The sequence below is a fragment of the Dysidea avara genome, chromosome 2, assembly GCF_963678975.1.
Source record: "Dysidea avara chromosome 2, odDysAvar1.4, whole genome shotgun sequence".
In the NCBI taxonomy this organism is placed as follows: Eukaryota; Metazoa; Porifera; class Demospongiae; order Dictyoceratida; family Dysideidae; genus Dysidea; species Dysidea avara.
The window spans coordinates 35243064-35263722 of NC_089273.1; the positions used below are offsets into that span (position 1 = coordinate 35243064).

Consider the following 20659-nt stretch of genomic DNA (forward strand, 5'->3'; position numbering starts at 1 on the left):
TTCAACTGAATGAGTGTGGAATTATCCCAAAGTTACCTCAAGGTCCCACACTTGCTAGCTTCAAATCCCTTAGTCCTGAAGTCCCAAGGTTCAACTGAATGAGTGTGGGATTATCCCAAAGTTATCCCAAGGTCTCAAGCTTGCTAGCTTCAAATCCCTTAGTCCCGAAGTCCCAAGGTTCAACTGAATGAGTGTGGGATTATCCCAAAGTTATCCCAAGGTCCCACCTTGCTAGCTTCAAATCCCTTAGTCACAAAGTACCAAGGTTCAACTGAAGGAGTGTGGGATTATCCCAAAGTCATCCTGACGTCCCAAGCTTGCTAGCTTCAAATCCCTTAGTCCCGAAGTCCCAAGGTTCATCTGAATGAGTGTGAGATTATCCCAAAGCTATCCCAAGGTCCCAAGCTTGCTAGCTTCAAATCCCTTAGTCCCGAAGTCCCAAGGTTCATCTGAATGAGTGTGGGATTATCCCTAAGTTATTCCAAGGTCCAAAGCTTGTTCGCTTCAAATTTATTTCAACTAAAGAAGTGTAGGATTATCCCAAAGTAATACTGAGGTCCCAAGCTTGGTGGCTTTAATTCCCTAAGTACAGGGAAAACTAAGGGCAGCAGGCTATCCCTATCCCTTTTGCTTAAAAAGTAACTGTTGACAAATCTTAAGGAAGTTGTAACTGGTTCCCCAACAAGAAAAGCAGTTCCAGGGATTTACGGTTAACTCAGCATGGCTTCTCCGGTAGAGTGAAAAGTTATACAGAAGGAGGAAGAATGCACTCTTATGGCAAGGTTTACACAGTGTCGTTATGAGACCTGACAAGATTTGTTGGCTAGCTCAGCTGCCACGCATAGTGAGGGCTACATATACATACATATCAGGCAAGCTCTGTACTGCACAGCCCTACAGAAATTGATGAAAATTCTAGTATTTGGGAGAGCATAAAGGATTTATGTATCCTAGTAGGTTTCCCTATGCGAGAAGTCCAGAAGTTCATTGTAGCCTGAAATTTGTGATACCTTAATCTGTCCGTAGGATATGCAATGAAAACATCAACATATTCATCAAATAGACAGTGTGCCACTGCAAGATGTTTATCTTGCTGTTCTGATATTTGATTCACCATAAAACGTTATAGGCGTAATTGTTCCAGTTTTTAAAACTGAGCCATAATATATTCACACTACAGTAAAAATGTGGTTTATAATTGTGTTATGTAGGTGTGGTCTGAAGCTTCTATATAGCATTGTTGTACTCAACAAATGTGCAGTAATGAGCACTGTCAAAGAATTATTTTACTTATTAGATGGTATCTAGAGTCACAATATTCTGCAAATGTGCATGACTATGGGCAAATGTCTGGCCAAGTATTGTTTGCTTGGGTCCTCTTTCTTCCAAGCAGTGTTGAATTTTGACCTTTGATCTACCACAAGATCTTCAATAAGAAAATTACTGGTGACATGGTTGGATGCAACCCCAGTTGTCCTGCAAATATAAACATAATCTAAGGCCGTACTATGCTATCTTTCTGGTGAAATTATTACTATTTTGGGATGTTGGTGAACACTGCTACCAAAGGAGCTACAGTCACTGTTTCAATTATCCCATAATTTTTAGCAAAGTAGCTTCAAATGCTCAAGCAGTGGGCTGCACTGTTTTGAATAACATAATGTTTCATTGCCACCATGCACTCCTTGTGAAGTAGATCTTGCTTTTCTCATGGTGAGTGTAACTCCACATGTTTTTTATGGCTCTGTGTCAACAAAATCCCTTACCCAGTTAGACGTTTACCCATTACTATACATGTTTTGCAGAGTGCAACAACTTCAGATAATATCTAACTAATGAGAAAGTTAAACTTAGTCCTCTGCAAATATGGAATGCAATATACACATACACCCATGTAGCTATATATACATGAAAATACCAAGCGCTATTTTCCTAATCTACTAAACACACATGACACCTGTTTTGCAGTGACAGTACTACAAGTTGAGCATACGTATGTAGTACAAAAAATGAGTATTTTGTGCACTTTGTGATACAAATATAAAACTTTCCACATAAATTGCACTCCTGATGATTGACAATTTATCTTTGTTTGATATAGTGCCACAACAGATTAGCACTTTTACAACCATTTTTGCACTAAAACTTCATTATTTTGTCTTTATCTCACATTGTTTTACACATAGTTTCAAATTCTACGTTGGGATAGGTACATGACAGTGTGTTTGACCTCAAATATATATATGCCACTCAATATTTAAAGCCTCTCTGCTATGATAGTCAGGCTCATGTGATAATAGTCAACCTCTTTATTTGCTTAGTGGAGGTGGTTGTATTTTTTGGTGCCTTTGTTTTGAATATCAATTTCCAGCTAGAATATTACTCCTACGGTATTATTACTAGTATTATCAAGAGTAAATTCTTTCATTGACCATTTTCAATAATCGAGAGAGCTTCAGCATCAAACGACTCGGTTTTTTGTCGATTGTCTCAAACTCTTGCCTTCTATTGGGAAAGCTGAAAGCTCTAATTGTGTTATTACAGTCCATTAATGATACCCTGGAGTTCAGTTGATAGCCTGGAGTTGTCTGGATAGCTGGAGTCCCCTAAAGTTTAAGGAAACCAGTTCTCTGCTGGGAGGAAGCAGTCGTTTAATTACACAAGTGAGGTAAGAGTAGGGCCCACCGTATACCCATAACTTTGTCAGATTTCCTAGGCACTAAGTCCTCCACTTGACAATTGATTCAGGCCATCATTGATTCAGGACATCATTGATTAGAACAGCCTTTCACAGTAGATATCTACGTATGCTGTCACCAAGAGTTCATAATATTTGTATGGGTAATTGCCTCCCTATACAAATAATAGTTGTAATACACCCATGAGGTTTGTATCTGATTTGTAAACACGACCCCCAAGGGCTACAGGCCCGAGGGTGGAGTGTTTACAAATTGGATACAAACTGAATGGGTGTGTTCTAATTGATTTGTGGTATGGGGCGTGCATACATCAAAGGCGCTCATTTTTAACTCGGAAGGAACAAGAACGCAAGGCTAATATTGGCTACCACTGAACGCTGTGTACAAGAAACAATTTTACTCATTAATTACTGTCTTGATGGTTAGTTAATTCATTGTTAACTAGTTTATTCATTGGTAGCGCATTTTGGTTATGCACAAGCGAGAGGTGCCATCATCGATGCCAATTTAATACTTCAGCCCGATTGTTCTGTTTCTGCATCATTTAGACGGTATTACTGAAGTGTCTGTTATTCATTGTTAAGTGGTGCAGCACTATAATAGTCTTGGTTAGCTTAATTTATTGGCGAATGAGCATGTGGTATACAGATACCAGCTCAGCCGAGCAGTTGTACTGCTTCCCATTCATTCAGACGGGTGCAGTGTTGTGTGATCATTCGTTCCAGAGCAATTTACTTCCTTGATGTACTAGTGACTTCCTGCATTGGTCTGGTGTTTGGTTTCGTTTGAAATCTCCGAACTAATTAGTGGCCAAACTGTGTGCCCAAAAGGAGGTACTTAGCCATGCTACAATTATTTGTAAACCAGTTTACATCTAATTTGTAACACTGGTGGCAGCCTTTGATCTTCCCACGCACCATACTACAAATAATACTACAAACTCTTGCTATTACTTAGTTGGCTTAATAATTGATTCAGTCTATATACCCTGACATTTGGTTTAGTCTACCACTCAGTTGGTAAGGCAATTAATGTAATGCCACTCCTTGTCAGCAATTCAGTCCGGCTTGACAATTCAGTTGGTATGGCAATTATAGTGCAGTCTGCCACTCATGTAGTTGTGATTCAGTCCACCACTCAGCTAGCCTGATAACTGAATCAGCCAACCATAGAGTTGGCATAGTTGATAATTGTTCTAGTCCATCACTAAGAGGGCTAAACAATTAGTCCAGTCTGTTGTACTGTAATAGAGTCCAGTCCTGAATTTGACTAGTCACAGGACATAACAATATGCAGTTCAGATCGAACTGATGGACAATAGCTCGCCAGTCATAAACCAAATACTGGCCCTGCATATTACATAGGCAAGGTCGAGCTGTCACCAGATCAAGCTGTCACCAGACACGTAAGACTAATTGAGTTTTTTGACAGTCCATTAATACATTTGCCCTTGAACCCACATAGCTTGTGTAGGTAGACTTTAGCATAATTATGCACTACATATTATATTCACCCCATTATTGATCATAAACAGTATACATATCTGTATACATTGCATATTTTTTTGCTTAATTATGAACAAAATACTCACTGCAATTATTATTAATAGTATGCCTAAAATTTAATCTTCAAGCAAATTTCCAAGGGGGGAGGGGGATGTCCACAGACCCCCTATGCTTTGCATGCATATACACCTTCCTTCTCATGTCTGAGCATTGTGATAATATGTCAGGCCAACTTTTACTATGGCCTGACATAATGTCAGAACATTTCAAAATAATGATTGTCTCTGACAGCTCACCATCCAAGCTGGGCCTACATTGTCAGAATAAGCTTGCACAGTATGTGGTTGTACAACAGCTCACCAGTTACAAAGGTTCTGGGTCTGTTATAAACATGATCATTAGAGCATGGCTATACCAAGGAATGTAGACCATCTACAATGTGTCTTATGCATGGATGAGCTAAAAAGCCAGGTGATAACTGGACCCTAGCAAAACACACAGTCCAAAAAGAAAGCATTTAGCAAGTCACCAAGTCATCAGCATGCACGATAGTACAAAGAGTACAGCTTCATGCACATCTATGTATGTTTTTACAAAAAGCAAATAGCTAACAGATATAGTTGATTAGTAGCTCTGAAACTGGCTATCAATAAGTGAGGCACTGTGCATTGAAAAGAATAATGAGGAGAAGGTTGTGGTTCTGGAGATTACATTACAGTACATTCATGACAAATAGCCACTAGTTCATGTAGTCAGAAAAAGCTTTCAGATCTTACACATCAAAGCACATGTTTTTGGCAGTAATGTACCCAGCAGGACTACTTTTATATTCTGAACCATACTGGTATACACCAAAAGTATCAGGGTATATTATTTCCTAGAGTTGGATCACTCCTCATCAATGATTGGTTGGTATCCCCACCATGAAATAATACCTACATGGTACTTAACTGGACCTTTTCACAGCAGTGTGTATTTATGTTATACCAATTTGGAGACCCACTGATGTTGTCCATTATGTACACATTATCTGCCAATATTTCAACAATGAGCACACAGAGTGAGTCCACATAATAAAATTAATTCTTCATGCTGAAATATTATAGCAAGTTCCGTCAAGAGATGAGATCCCGGAATTATTCTTTTTAATAGCAACAGTGTGGGTATCAATGTACCATGCGAAGTGTCGACATTTCACCAACCCCACTTGATTGCCGCAAGGTTCATAGCCCTACAAGAGTTCATTAATGAAAAACTAAACATAGATCTCAGCATCACAAGAACTAGCAAACAAACTTACTGTATACTTGCATGTGGTATACTTTCAATTGTATGTTTGATCATAGATGATGAAAAGAAGTTAAGTCCCATTTGCCAAAGTTGTTTTGCCAATTTTTTTAATAGTAAGTTTTCACCAAACTATTTTATCCTTAAAAGTATTTTTCTATAGGACATGCAGCTACTATATAGGCTTAGACTCTAATTAGGCTGTTTTGAGTGGGTAATAAATCTCATATATTCCACCTTGTTTTCTAATATACTCCATGCCTTCAGGTACAATATAACACATGCTCAAAATCTAGGTTTATCCAATTGCTTTACATTGTTCACGTGAAGTGATTTAACGAACGCTATTATTTCGTCACGTGAGGATGCATAGTTGCCATAGCGCTAGTATTATTACAAGAAAACCAGCCACTCTTGCTGAGCCTACAGAAGAAAAAGCTGTGGATGAGGTAAGTAATCTGAGTGTAATGTGAAATAGAGTCTAAAGCAGTTATACGGGCACAATGTGGAGTCTATGAAATTTATAAACCATCAGGCCCTTAGTATCACCATTGCTTCACTCGTGCGCTACATCCCAGGCCTTCCGGTTTATAAATTTCATATAGTGCCCATATAACTATTATTTATATTATATGGCTACTAACAACCCCACCAAGGTGCCCTGTGAAGAGTGTAACATCCAAAATGCACGTATTTTCTTGGCAGTCTATTGTGGAACAATGAGCATTAAGTATGTGTTAAAGCATTGCTATGAGTGCTATATGAAAAATAAAGTATATATGAGGCATTGCACTGAGATGCTAATAAAGCAAAAGGCAAAGTTGAGAGCTTTATTAACATTGAAGCCAAGCACCAAATGTTTTATTTTTCGTATAGCACAAGCAAGGCAATGCTTTAAATGATTTATGGAACTTTCTAGTAGGGCTGAGCGATACTGCCATTTTAGTATCACAATCGATACTAAAGCCACTATTCATGATACTTACAAATAAGTCAATCATAGCTGGTGCCACATATAATGTATTGCTCAGCATTCCTGCAGGAAGTCCTTATAGGCGATAGCAAACTAGCCACTATCATCCTTGTTTACAGTAACAGTTATTGTAACACATGCTTTGAGGTTGTTATGGTGTTCACACCTCTCTGCAGGGGAAACCAGATAGGTGGACTTTATCATTCTTAGCCAAATACTGCATAACAAATGGATTTTAATGACAGTAATGTACAGGCATGGTATCACGATAGTTAATAACAAAATATCGCGATATCGATACTTTCAAAATATCGTGATATATCGCTAAAACGGTAGTATCGCTCAGCCCTACTTTCTAGTTGAAAGTTTCAGCATACACTATACACTAGTTTCTTTACACTTTCTAGCCTTGTGCAGTGGTAGTACCATAGTCCAACCGAGGTGCTGTTATTGCTAACTGAAACTATACACTTACACTATATATACACCTTACACCTTACACCTTACCATGCACTATATATACACCTTACACTTTGAACTTTCTTTAATACACTTTTTCACCATACACTAGGACTCATAATTAACACATGATGTACAAACTATTAGCAGCCTGAACACACACAAACTAGTTAAACAAAATAACTCATGCATAGTTCACCATAGTTTGGCATGTTAGACGTTCAAAGCATATTTTGGTAGGTTTTGGTCGCAATCCACAATCATTTCTATTGTGACACATGGTGAAGCATCTCCCTGATATCTCAAGGATTTGTTCATTTACATGAACAAAAATAACACTAATGTTACCTTCTCCCACTCATCATCAAAAGCATTTAGGTATGTCTATATAAAAGCAATCCAGTGGTATCACTCGTGTTGGCAAGGGTGATTGACCACTCAGATTGGCGAGGGCTATCATCTGGGTGATTAGTCATACTGGCGTGAGCACCACAGGCTATTAGCCTGCACTAGAGCACATAGGCAACTGTGCTTTATTGTTGCTAGCATTATAGCAGTATATACATGTTACTCACTAGATAACCAAAAATGTGTTCACAGTTATAGTCCCAGTATTGTGCATGCACAGTACAAAAAAAACACAAAACACAGAAGGGTTATGTGGTGCTTAGAAGTTCCGTATGGCAGGAAGATTTGACAGAAATCATGTTAAATTCATATGCTGTTGAAAATCACTAATTACAAATCTAACCACACTCACTTTTAGATTAAAAGTTTGACAAATTTACTTGATTTGTCAAATATTAAAATCTGCCATTAAAATCCCAACCTGTGGCACATCATGTGATATGTATTGCTTTAATACACCTTAATGATAAACGGCTGTAATCCCACAAATGGCTAAAAATAGTAATGCACAATTCCAACAAAAGGGCATGGTTCAGAAAGAACTGAGCTGCTGCATTGTTAGACTATGTGGCTAGACTATGGCTAGTACATATATACACCCCTTGTCAAACTAACAAGTGTAAGGAAAAATCAAGAACAGTATGGGAAGCGCCTTTGCAATTGGAAATTGTGACTAAACATGTGCTTTAGCTACCACTTACTGAGAAAAATGGCCACTGTGCTTCATTGCTCTACTCATCATTATATAGTGGTACAAGCAAAAAAACAACAAGAGAAGTGCCTCTGCCATCAATTTAGTTACTATGGAAATTATGGACAATTCTTGTGACAGCCAGCTGGACTGAAACCAGCATGCATTCACTATGAATCAATAAAGGAATGGGACACAATTAAAAAGGAGGACAAACATAAACCATGGTGCAAGCACAGTAGTTGCTGCAGATATGTATGTCACTGGCCAAAGCATTGTCAACCAATAAAGATATCAAGGCTGTAGTGAAAAGTTATGCTTAGCTAGAGAAATCAGTTAGTTAATTATCAAGCTAGTTAGTAAGCCAAATAGTAGAAAATTCAGAAAATTTAAAACTGAGATTTGGGTCTGCTCAAAAGGTCTTAATCAATATCGCCAAGTGTTGATAAAGGAAAGGTGAGATTGGTTTTGGAGTGATATTTTGGATATCAGAGACAAACCTTCATAATCCCTACCATACAGTATGGTAGAACCATAAAATGATAAATTAATTATTCACGTGATCCAATTACAGCTGGGATACTCTATGAAGCAGGTGGAACCTGGTCTCACATAGCCAGACTACTTTTTATGTTTTGTGTTAGTGACTAGAAATAAGTTTTCCCATTACTCACACAACATAAAAAAGCTGTCTGGCTACACGAGACTAGTCTCAATTCTAGTATTAATGACACAATCATGGCACGTCTAGAGAAGATAACCAAATCGTATCTCTATACATCTTGCAGTCCTTTGTACTGAACCTGCTAACAGGATTAGAATTTTTTAATTATGCATTTGAATGCTCTTACAAAAAGAAGACTCCAAATTTTAGTACATTTATTTGTACTTTAGTTCAGATGAGTGACCTTATCATGCTGAATAGCTTGAACTGATTTTTATCCAAATACCAAATTTCTATTATTATTATTTTATGTACTAGGACCAGGTCATATACAACCAAGTACATACACTAACATTGCAACCTACCCATTGGGCAAGTATGAACAATGAACAGTGCCATAACCAGCACTCGATCAGAGCAGAGTGGAAATGATACATATGCATATGGACACAGGCAAGAGAGTTAAACTGGCATCAGAAAGCCACAATGCTAAAATGTAACTTATACAAAAACCAAGTTAAGTTAGCTATAATGAAAGTTTGGATTGTATGTGTGGCGTGTTTCTGAAGATGAGTCAGCAGTGAAGTGAGGCTATGCACAACAAGTGACGTGGTGAAGGTACAATTGGAAAACGATCCCCATCAAGCCATTATGGCACAATAGACTCTGTTATAGCTAGAAACCACTGATGATGTGCCAATATATCAGCGGTATGGTATTGGCACTAGTTTTGTTGGCACTGTGATCACAGTGTATAACAACATACAGGAGATAGTTACACATTGTTGAATGCGTCTTCTTGTTTATTACACAGACTCACAGTAGAGTATAGTCCAGCGCCTAAGCCAAATATTCATTCACTTTTTGATAAAAGCACCAATTTTTTTACAGAGTATATGGAGTGTCCACTAAGTGTTTTAAGAAGGGGAGGCACATAAAAATTCCTCAGGAACACCCCTTTTTGCACCCTGACAAAAAAACTATTTGTTACTATTAAAAATCAATCATGTTTCTATCAAGTTAATTGCTGGGTCTAGTATCATAGTAGCATACAGCTGGAACATAATAGCTTATTAGCAGTCTATAAAAAACAAATAGTTTTCTCACCTAGACAGTAAACAAAATCACTAAAATTTTCATTTGGCGGGGTTCTGTTAAAGTTTTGGACCTTCAATGCTGACGATTGTGTAGTACTGTACTATGTACATGGATCATCCTGATGTGTATCGTTTCTTTATTGAAGGGGTATAACAAAAGTTATTTAATGCTAAAGTTTTAATAGGTCACAGGTGAATATCTCAACAGAAAACCGTGAACTATAGCAGTTTCTTAGTGCTGTGATAATGCTCAAAATAAGCATAAAGGAACTGGGTTCCGATGAAGTGAGATTTTGAGCACTAAGAAATACCTTAATACTCATCCATGTGCTTTTCTTGCTTATGTTATATTACACTGAATTAAAAGTGCTATAACTTGAGAACAAGATGTTGAAACAACTTGCAACTGCCTTCATTAAACTAGAAATTTAATTACCTTTCATATGGTGCCCAGTATAAGGACGAGGGATCTTTTGTTCAAGCTCTGTGCTTGATAATTGAACTACTGTAGGAAATGGTTTTCTGTTGAGATATCCACCTGTGACCTATTAAAACTTTAGCCTTAAATAACTTTTGTTATACCCTTTCAATAAAGAAACGATACACATCAAGATGATCCTTGTACACAGTACTATACACCAGGGGCAGAGGAAACAACTTTTTTAGGGGGGGGGGCTTCACGATCAGAGTATAACTATGATGCAATACCAAGGCTTTTATTAAATCTTTATATACAACTGTATGCCAAATTGTTTGGAGGTAGGAAATACTAGTTAGTGTGCAAAGCACTCCAGCATGCCAACCTAGGGGGTCTGGGGGCATTCCCCCCTAGGAAAGTTTAGAAAATTTTATGCTCTGAGATTGAATCTGGTGGCCTTTGTAAAACTGTAAAGTTGCAATGTGAAGTGACTATAAACTTTAATTAAAAAATAGCTACCACTTGAAGTACAAAGCTACAAGACGAGAATCAATATAGCAGTTTTAAAATTTACCAAAGTAGTTCCTTCTAGTGTCATTCTTAGAAACAAAGTCTTTTGCAATATGTTCTATATTTATTTCATCAAGTAAATCCTTGTGATAATCAACAGTATTAAATGATTTAACCTTTCTTGTGTCAGATCGTAAATAAGACTTAACTCTTCATAGAGCTGAAAATGTTCTTTCTGTTGTAGCAGATGACACTGGAATGCAGAGGTAGAGTTTCAACAGATTATGCACTTCCTCAAGCATGATCTTTGGAAATTTGCAGGTTTCAAATAATTGACACACGGTGCTAATACTTGTCATAGTTTTAATTCTCATTTTGTGTTCAATATTTCCTATTTTGAGGACATCATTTAGCAAAGGCAATTGAACTTTAAGCTTAGGAATATCTAAGGAGTTACTATATAAGCGCTCATAATTGTGGATATAGCTAATGGGTGTTTTACCATTGCATGAATCTATCAATAGTTTTTCCATTTCCTGTACGATCAAAAAAGTTGGTTGGCTGAATCTCTGTGTGATTTCATTCAAGAGTAAATCAAATGCTTCAAAGTATTGCTGCCGAAAGTAATCTTCAGCAGATAATAGTTGTCTTAGATTGCCACTTTCATCATCGTGGCCTCTAACTGCCAAACCCTGCCTCACCAAGTATTTCAATGAGTTCAATACAATGCAAAGCATTTCTCTGTTGTTCTTCTGTTCATTTACTTTTTGGCTTGATAATTGCACAGCAACTAAAGTTTGTTTAAATGCGTGAAGTTTAATTTGTGACTCCCTATGCATTTGACTTGATTCATGCTCCGTATGCTTTTTTTCCAATTATCAAATCCTACCGAGACAAATGCTTCACTGTTTTTCTTGCTAAATGTTACCAATTGTTGCTTAGTAGTGGTATAGCAATAGAAACAGAAAATCTTATTGTGTGTCAAACAATAGTTCAACCATTTGAAGGAAGAAAACCAAGATGGTTGAAAACTACAACAAAGAATTCCTTGCTTTTTCTTAGACAGACTTGAATAATCAAGCTGTGGCTGGTGAGGTTTCTCTTTCTGCACAGCAAACTGCTTTGCAATGATCATCATTTGATTCCTCTGGGCTAGCACAGTTGTCATTGCCATGCAGTATCCATCAACTCAGTATCACTATATAATATTTAGTTTATAATCCCTGCAAATGAAAATTTTAGTGATTTTGTTTACTGCCTAGGTGAGAAAACTATCTGTTTCTTTATAGATTTCTTTATAGATTACTAATAGGCTATTATGTTCCAGCTGTACGCTTTGTACTACTATGATACTAGGCCCAGCAGTTAAATTGATAGAAACATGATTGATTTTTAATAGTAACAAATAGTTTTCTTGTCAGGGTGCAAAAAGGGGTGTTCCTGAGGACTTTTTACGTGCCTCCCCTTCTTAAAACACTTAGTGAACACTCCATATACTCTGTAAAAAAATTGGTGCTTTATCATAAAGTGAACGATTATGTCAATTTTAAGGGCTTATGTACTGCACTAGTAGTAGTTAAAGGGGCAATGCATCTTGAATTGTTTGTATGTGAAGCCGTTCAAGTTTATGATGTAACCATAAACAATTAGTGTCATTGTTATGGATCACCTGTGTTATTAAAGTAGCAGTCTTTATATTATCTGTCCTTTTATGATGATTGTAAGCCAAGTGAGGTAACTTGGAATGTCCCCCCCGGGTTGTCTAATATTGTAACAAAGCTGATACATGATAGAATAAAATCTGGATAATTTATAAGATTGCTCTCCTATCCGCTGACACACATGTGATTTTATTGTACACAAAATAATCACATGTTTCTGCAATCTTCAATGGCTTCACAACAAAACAAATTTGTGACCCATTGCCCCTTTAAGTAAGGTGGAAAATATTTGAAGCTAGCAAGCCAGGTGGAAAATAGTTGCAGATAGCAAGCCAGGTGAAGGATGAAGATGTTCAATACAAGTATTACATTGAAACATATTCATTACCTTGTTGTTCACAAGTACAGTACATCAGCTGGTTGTTCATGAGCGTATCAGCTGGTCAGTATCCCAGCTGATAGGAAGCTTGCTTGGGACCTTGGGATAACTTTAGAATTGATAAGGACCTTGGGATAACTTTGGAATAATCTCACACTCCTTCAGTTGAACCTTGGGATTTCAGGACTAAGGGATTTGAAGTTAACAAGCTTTGGACCTTGGGATGACTTTGGGATAATCCCACACTCATTCAGTTGAACCTTGTTACTTCGGGACTAAGGAATTTGAAGCTAGCAAGCTTGGGACCTTGGGATAGCTTTGGGATAATCCCACACTCATTCAGTTTAACCTTGGGACTTCGGGATTTGAAGCTAACAAGTGTAGGAGCTTGGGATAACTTTGGGATAATCCCACACTCCTTCAGTTGAACCTTGGAACTTCAGGACTAAGGGATTTGAAGCTAACAAGCTTGGGACCTTGAGATAACTTTGGAATAATCCCACACTCCTTCAGTTGAACCTTGGGACTTCGGGACTAAGGGATTTGAAGCTAACAAACTTGGGACCTTGTGATAACATTGTGATAACTTTGGGATAATCTCACACTCATTCAGTTGAACCTTGGTACTTCGGGACTAAGTTATTTGAAGCTATCAAGCTTGGGACCTTGGGATAACTTTGGGATAATCCCACACTCATTCAGTTGAACCTTGGGGCTTCAGGACTAAGGGATTTGAAGCTAACAAGCTTGGGACCTTGGGATAACTTTGGGATAATCACTCAGTTGAACCTTGGTACTTTGGTACTAAGAACAACTTAAGAGTGTTCCCACAGTTGTGTAGTTGGACCTTGGGACCTAAGGACAACTAAAAGAATTATTCCACAGTCATATAGTTGGACCTTCAGACCTTGGGATAGCTGTGTATAATCCCACAGTCGTGTAGTTTGACCTTGGGACCTTAGGATAACTTCAAGTAACTAAAGTACTTTTGTTGGCAAATCTGGACATGTATGGGACTGAAGTGATGCTGAACATTGAAAAAATCAAGCCAATAGCCTTAGCGTTATCAAGAGTGTATAATGGAGAGGGAGAGTATCTAACTGCACTATAGGCTGTGAAAAATGAGCCCACAAAGTAGCCTGCATACCTTCGTTTCTTCTCGTAAACCTTACTGCTGTTGATTGCTCGGATTCAATACCTTAAATGTTTTAACCGGTAGTCCGTATGGAACTGCAATGGCTGAAATTCCATCTAGACATGTCACTTTAACTGGTAGAACTGGCGAGGTGAGGAATGGGATGGAGACCATGATGACACCTTGATGTTTGTTTTCCAGGTTAGCTGCTTGTGTCTTTCTCACTGTATGGCGAGTTCTTCTACATACTTTTCTCGCGAGTACACCGTTCTTTCACTTAGTAGAAAGTGTGCCCACTGCACTTATAATTAGTCAACAATCAACACAAATCACCAAGTCATTTGAACGTTCCCATAGGACTTAATGGGCTCATTTTTCACAGTATATAGTGTAGTCCGACACTCTCCCTCCCCATTATATACTCTTGGTATTATCAACTTATGCTTCTGTTTGTTTGGATGGTTTTGGTGGCAAACTTGAATATATGTTCAATCAAATTCTGATCGAGTTTTTATAAACGGTACCACTGCCACTGCCAAATTTACATCAAGGCTGTACGTTGCTTTAATGAAAGTAATTAAAGTACAACCACATCCCCATAAAGATTACAATGTATACATAATTATGTGTATTTAGTTGCATCACTGTAAGAGGTATACAATGCAAATGCTCCTCTGGAATTACTTTTAAATGTGCAAGATTTACGTATGCATACATCACAAATCTTTTTCATGCTTTATGTATGACTGGATCTGTGAAAACCCGGCATACTGGCACAAGCTTAAATTTTCAGTTTATTATAAGCCATTGATTGCAGTGGGTAAAATACCTTGTGACTAATAAATTCAGGCAGTTACTAGTGTATGATAGCTAGTAGAAGCAAGTGTCGCATTAACTGCAGCCCTTTAATAAATTTGAGATACTAGAGGTCACCATTATACTGATTTTAAGTCTCAACATAAACATTCTTAGGATTACAATGACCTTAGTACTATTTAACAGCTCAAAGGTCTCCAAAAAGTGTATGACCTTTTCCAAAAAATAAAAATGTGATTTGCAAAATATTATAAGAACAGGTTATCATAATATAGCAGTGGATGTTACATTTGATTGTGGGTTTTAGTTTTAGTACATATATTACAAAACAACTAAAATCACTGGTGTGATATTGGAATGATGTTCATGTTTGAAATAATTTTTTCTTGTTTTTATAAACTAATGCATTGATCTATTCAAACACATACAAAGTACAAACACAGATAGACAGATGTATACTACACAGATGGACAGATCTTATGTACAAGGTACTGGGTCTGCACTTATGAGAAGTCACTGCCAATTTCCTTCTGTTAGCTCATGTGATCGTCAGCCTGTTTCAGCCATGCTACACAATTAGCCAACTTCTCAGCAATGTCTTGTTTCTATAACCAGAACTACTTCCACTGCTTTCTGCCTGTGGGAAGAGTACAATAATAATATCATACAGTGTAGACAGATGTGAATGGAAGTGTGTAGTAAAGCTCAGCTCCCTAAGCATCAAATCTTTTCATGGTAAGTATGTCTATACAGTGTGTAGTAACACTAACTTATATTTATCATTGATTATTGTAATTATAATTGTGACCGGATTTGCGAAAAGGTACCTTTTTCACACACAAAATTTGACCCATTTTTTGAACTTTAAAGCTTCATAACTTTTTGATTATGGCATATAATTGCTTGAACTTTTCAATACATGTAGCTACAGTATCTGGCTACAGTTGGATACTAAGAGCAAGTTAATCAGTATAAGGAGTCAAGCGTTACATCATTTTGTTTGCTGGTATGTCAAATGTGTGGAAAAGGTACCTTTTCGCAAATCCGGTCACAATTGTAATTGACTATGTATTTCTTAGTGGTGTTTTGTGTACGGAATTAGAGAGTCAGTGTGTTGTAAATAGAGTGTGTGTGAACACGTGTTGAGAAGCATTGATTAAATGTGACTGAATTTGACAAAACAAGGCTTCGATGCACAAAGCTTTGTTAGGAGATATGGCGATTTTAAGGAATCATCGTGTAATAACTTCCCAGTGCCTACAGCTGTGCAAACAAAATTTGCACCAATTGTTCATCTGTTCACTAGCTATCACTGAGTGGGTGTATACATTTCTGATACCCAAAATTTGCCCTGTTTTGAGCAGCGTTTTTCGAGCGGGTAATAATATCACAGATGGTAGTGATAGGGTGGGAGGGTGGGGGTGGACGGTGGTCTTAATATACGGGTATAAAATGGAGTAAGAAGACGATTGGAATCCAGAGGCCAAGTTTGGGCTCTCCATGGCCCTCAAATTACTCCAAATTGACTGAGAACACTATTGGCGAGCTCTCTGTGAAGTCCCAGCTCACTACACACCATTATCACAAAGCCATGGCCATTTAATGGTGCCAATCTCACACTCGTGGCTTTGACAGGGTCGGAAGAAAGCTGCTACAGAAACCAGACTTGCCAGTGCTGAAGGAAGTACAGTGTGAAATATGATAGTGTATTAGACCAGCAATCCATTTCTGGTAAAATCGTAAGTTTGATTTTGTGTGTGTGGAAGCCTTGTTATATGAAATCCAGTCACAAATATTGTTTTACACTAGTAGCAGAGGATGGCAGAAGTCTTTCTAAGCCTTTCGCAAGCGGCGATGTAAAAGAGTGGTTTCAGTGATTCGAGATCTGCTTGCGTGCAAATGGATGGGACACAACAAAACGGGCAAAGAAATTACCAATGCTACTCGAAGGCGAAGCATTGGCAGTCTGGATAGAACTGACTACTGAACAACAAGACGATTACAATCAAGTTAAGACGGCACTGGAAAAAGCAATAATGCCCATGAACTTTGTGTCACTAGATGATTTTCATGATAGAAGACTTCGACCAGGTGAAGCCATCATGCTGTATGCACACGATCTGAGGAAACTGCTCACACATGCTATTCCGGGTATGGCTCTAGCATCAAGAGAGCCTCTGTTGTTGCATCAGTTTTTAGCAAGAATTCCTGAGCCAATCTCGTGACAACTAAGAGCCTCAGGTGAAGTAACAACCTTAGACAAGGCAATTGAACGAGCGAGACTACTGATGACCATTAAGCCAGAGCCAGTGGCCACTCTTCAGGAGAAGCCACATGTTGTTGTCAGACCTTCAGTGCTGGTTACTGTAAAGCGCTAATAATAAGTAATAATAATAATAGATGTTCACAAGCCAGATGACATGCAGATTTTAAGAGAACAAATAGCTGTTCTTACAGAACAAGTCGCTGCATTGACAACTGAGCAGTCAAGGGTTAGACAACCAACAAGAAGACTTCCTCCTCACTGTTTTAATTGTAATCAAGTGGGCAACCTGCAACGTGACTGTTGCAATCAAAGATGCTTCTTCTATGGTAAACTGGGTCATCTATCCAAGGATCGCTGGCATCAGGGAAACGCCAACGGGGCACCTGCACAGGGCAGCTGGCATCCCAACCAATAAACCCTGATATGAATTACATTGACAATGATCGTGCAGTTATAACAGTAGCAGTTATAAAAGGACGATTTGGAGGAGTGGAAATAGAATTAATGCTGGACTCTGGCTCGTTGGTCTCCTTAGTACAACATGATGTCCTGCAAGATGCACACAATATCACTCAAGTAGCAGCACAGCCGATACAGTTGGTGACAGCATCAAGTGATCAGTTGCCTATTCTACAACACATCAAGGCTTCAGTGCAGCTGGGTGAGTTAAAGGTCTCACATGAATTTGTTGTAGTTAAGATCCTTTCCCCCCCGTGATTTTGGGAATTGACTTCTTGCAAGAAAACAGGCTAATGTGAGATTTTACACAAAATCCAGTAGCAGTTACTAACCGGCCACTCCAAAGAACTGCTCTGACATGGATAGTAAGGCAAAGCCCAAGTAGTCCCAATATTTGAAGCATCTCAGAATTTAACTTTTCAAACATGACCCATAGCTACGTACTAATCAAGAACCAGTGGTAGATATTATCAAGAGTTAATAATAAGAGAGGAGAGTGTCTAACGCTGTATAGGCCTGTAATAGATGATTGCGCAGAAGTTAAATGGCTTCCTTTCCGTGTAATGTATAGTATAGGGTTCTAGTATTTGTTTGTTTCCTTACCGCAATTAGTTTAGCTGCACCGTGATGAATCCTCGAGAATATTCGAAGACTGAACTAAACACTGAGCTGTATGTACAGGGAACAGTGCTCCTTCAATTCAAGAATGCTCAAAGGTAGGGTAAAATGGCGACGCAGTGAAAATTCGAAGCGATACTCTGCCTTTGGTTCAGTGTTTATTGGTTTCTCAGACGCTCTCCCCCAGAGTTATCTTCGAGGTTAACAGCCACACTTCGTTACACAACAGAGCGATGCTCTTCGTGGTGAACTTGAACATCGAGTTGAACGCACGCCCTTGTGTCTGGGATAGCCTTTGTGGTTAAAAGCGAAAATATACTAGCCTGTCTGTACATTATGCAGAAAAGAAGCCATTTAACTTCTGTGCAATCATCTATTACAGAACTATACGGCATTAGACACTCTCCTCTCTTATTATTAACTCTTGATATTATCGATGACTGTGCTGTCCCTAATTATGGTGCCCCATCAAACTCAGAGCTGCCAACATGTTTGCTCCCTAATCTTCAGCATGTCATAAAAAATACTGTGACCTGTTCAGTTATAGACCTGGGTACACTGAAGACGCATGGCATTATAACCCCACAGTGGGAAACCCGGTGAAAGTACCACCTAGACGGACCCCTGCTCATTACTGCACTGAGGTTTGCCAGCAACTTAAGACCATGTTAGATGAGAGAATCATTCGATGAAGTAAGAGTCCCTCGATGGCACCAGCTGGTTTCGTCCCCAAAAAGTCTGGGCAACTTAGAATATGTATCGATTATAGGGAACTAAATAAACATTAGTCTACTAAGGACTCCTACCCATTACCCCTTCCTGACGAAGTACAAGACCAACTTGCTGGGTCAACAGTGTTTTCCACACTTGATCTTCATAGTTGGTATTGGCAGCTGCCAGTCAATCCGGCAGACCGTGAAAAGACTGCTTTTTGTCCAGGGCCTGGAATGGAACTTTATGAGTTTTGCAGAATACCATTTGGGCTTTCAGGTGCTCCTAGTTCATTCCAGCGCCTCATTGGATAAAACTCTACAGGGTCTTTCATTTGTTACAACTTACTTGGATGACATTTTGGTTCATTCTGAGACTGAAGAAGTGCATAGGAACCATCTTGATATAGTATTCAAGAGGTTGCTGAATGCAGGGCTAACCTTGAGGGGTGCAAAATGTCACATAGGGATGTCAAGTGTACAATACCTGGAAACATACACTTTCATCTAGTGGAATGTCACCTGATCCCAGGTAGGTAAATGTAGTCGCAGAGTGGCCAACCCCAACCAACGTAACTGAAGTGCGTCAGTTTCTTGGATTGGCATCATACTATAGGCGATATATATCCCACACTTTTCCAATGTTGCTGCTCCATTGTATTTTCTCACACAGACTGGTGTAACCTTTGCATGGAACCCAGATTGCAATGACGCTTTCAATTCTCTCAAGCAACACTTGACTAATGCGCCAGTACTTGCTTACCCTTCATTTACTCCAACTTCTTCAGAATTTGTGCTTCAAACAGATGCCAGTGCAATAGGGTTAGGGGCTGTTTTGGAACAGCAAGGACATCCTATCGCTTACGCCAGCCAGTCTCTAACCAGCTCAGAGCATAATTATAGTGTCATCCAACATGAATGTTTAGCCATTGTCTATGCACTAAAACAGTTTCGCTACTACCTGTACTTACTAGGTTGACCGTTTAAATTGTATACAGATCATGCTCCCTTACAGTGGTTGTCAGCACAAAAATGGAGGGTATGTTATGTCGTTGGTCCCTAGCTATCCAAGAGTATGATTTCAAAATTGTTTATTGTAAAGGTTCCTCCAACAGTAATGCTGATTCTCTCTCTCGCCTTTCCTCAAAACCTTGTGCTGTCACTATAAGCTTACCTCACTATTCCCACAAAGAACTCCGCAGTTTTCAATCTAAGTATAACTCCAAGCTCGTTTGGAATTAACAGACACCCCACAAGCTCCAATGTGGAACAAAGCTCCTTTCTATAGATGGAAACAACTTTGGCACCAACTTAAAGTAGTGGATGGTGTACTCTGTCGCCAGAACTTACCTAGCCCTATGCATCAGTCAGTCACAGTACCTGTATTGCCACACAATCTCCAACAAGATGCAATTAGTTGTCACCATGATACTCTTACTGCAGGTCACTTAGGTGTGGGAAAGACTCTTAATCGCCTACGCCACAATACCTTTTGGATTAACATGGCCAGATATGTAGATGAGTATTGTAGGCAGTGTTCCGTTTGCCAGCAGTCTAAGCTCACTATGACACAACCAGCACCACTACAAAATATTCCTATTGGACAGCCATGGCAAATGGTAGCCATTGGTATCTTACAAGTGCCATTATCAACAAACAATAATCGTTATCTACTGGTGATCCAAGACTACTTCACCAAATGGGCTGATGCTATCCAATTCCAGACCAAATAGCTTCTCGCATTACATCTGAGCTTATAAAGTTTTTCAGCACATATGGGCCTCCGCAGATTCTCCACTCGGACCAAGGCCGTAATTTTGAAAGTAGTATCTTTACTCAAACCTTGGATGCTTTTGGTATCCGAAAGTCACGCACAACTCCTTATCATCCGCAAGGGGATGGTA

General features: G+C 38.7%; 1 protein-coding gene across 2 annotated transcripts in view; it reads right to left on the minus strand.

The window, feature by feature from the left end:
- Positions 1–15065: 15065 nt before the first annotated feature.
- LOC136247169 (uncharacterized) overlaps positions 15066–20659 on the minus strand; it is a 30477-nt gene continuing 24883 nt past the window's right edge. For both annotated transcript variants that reach the window (XM_066038806.1, XM_066038807.1), the window contains exon 11: positions 15066–15339. The gene's annotated coding sequence lies outside the window, so the exon portion shown is untranslated. The remainder of the gene's footprint in view (positions 15340–20659) is intronic.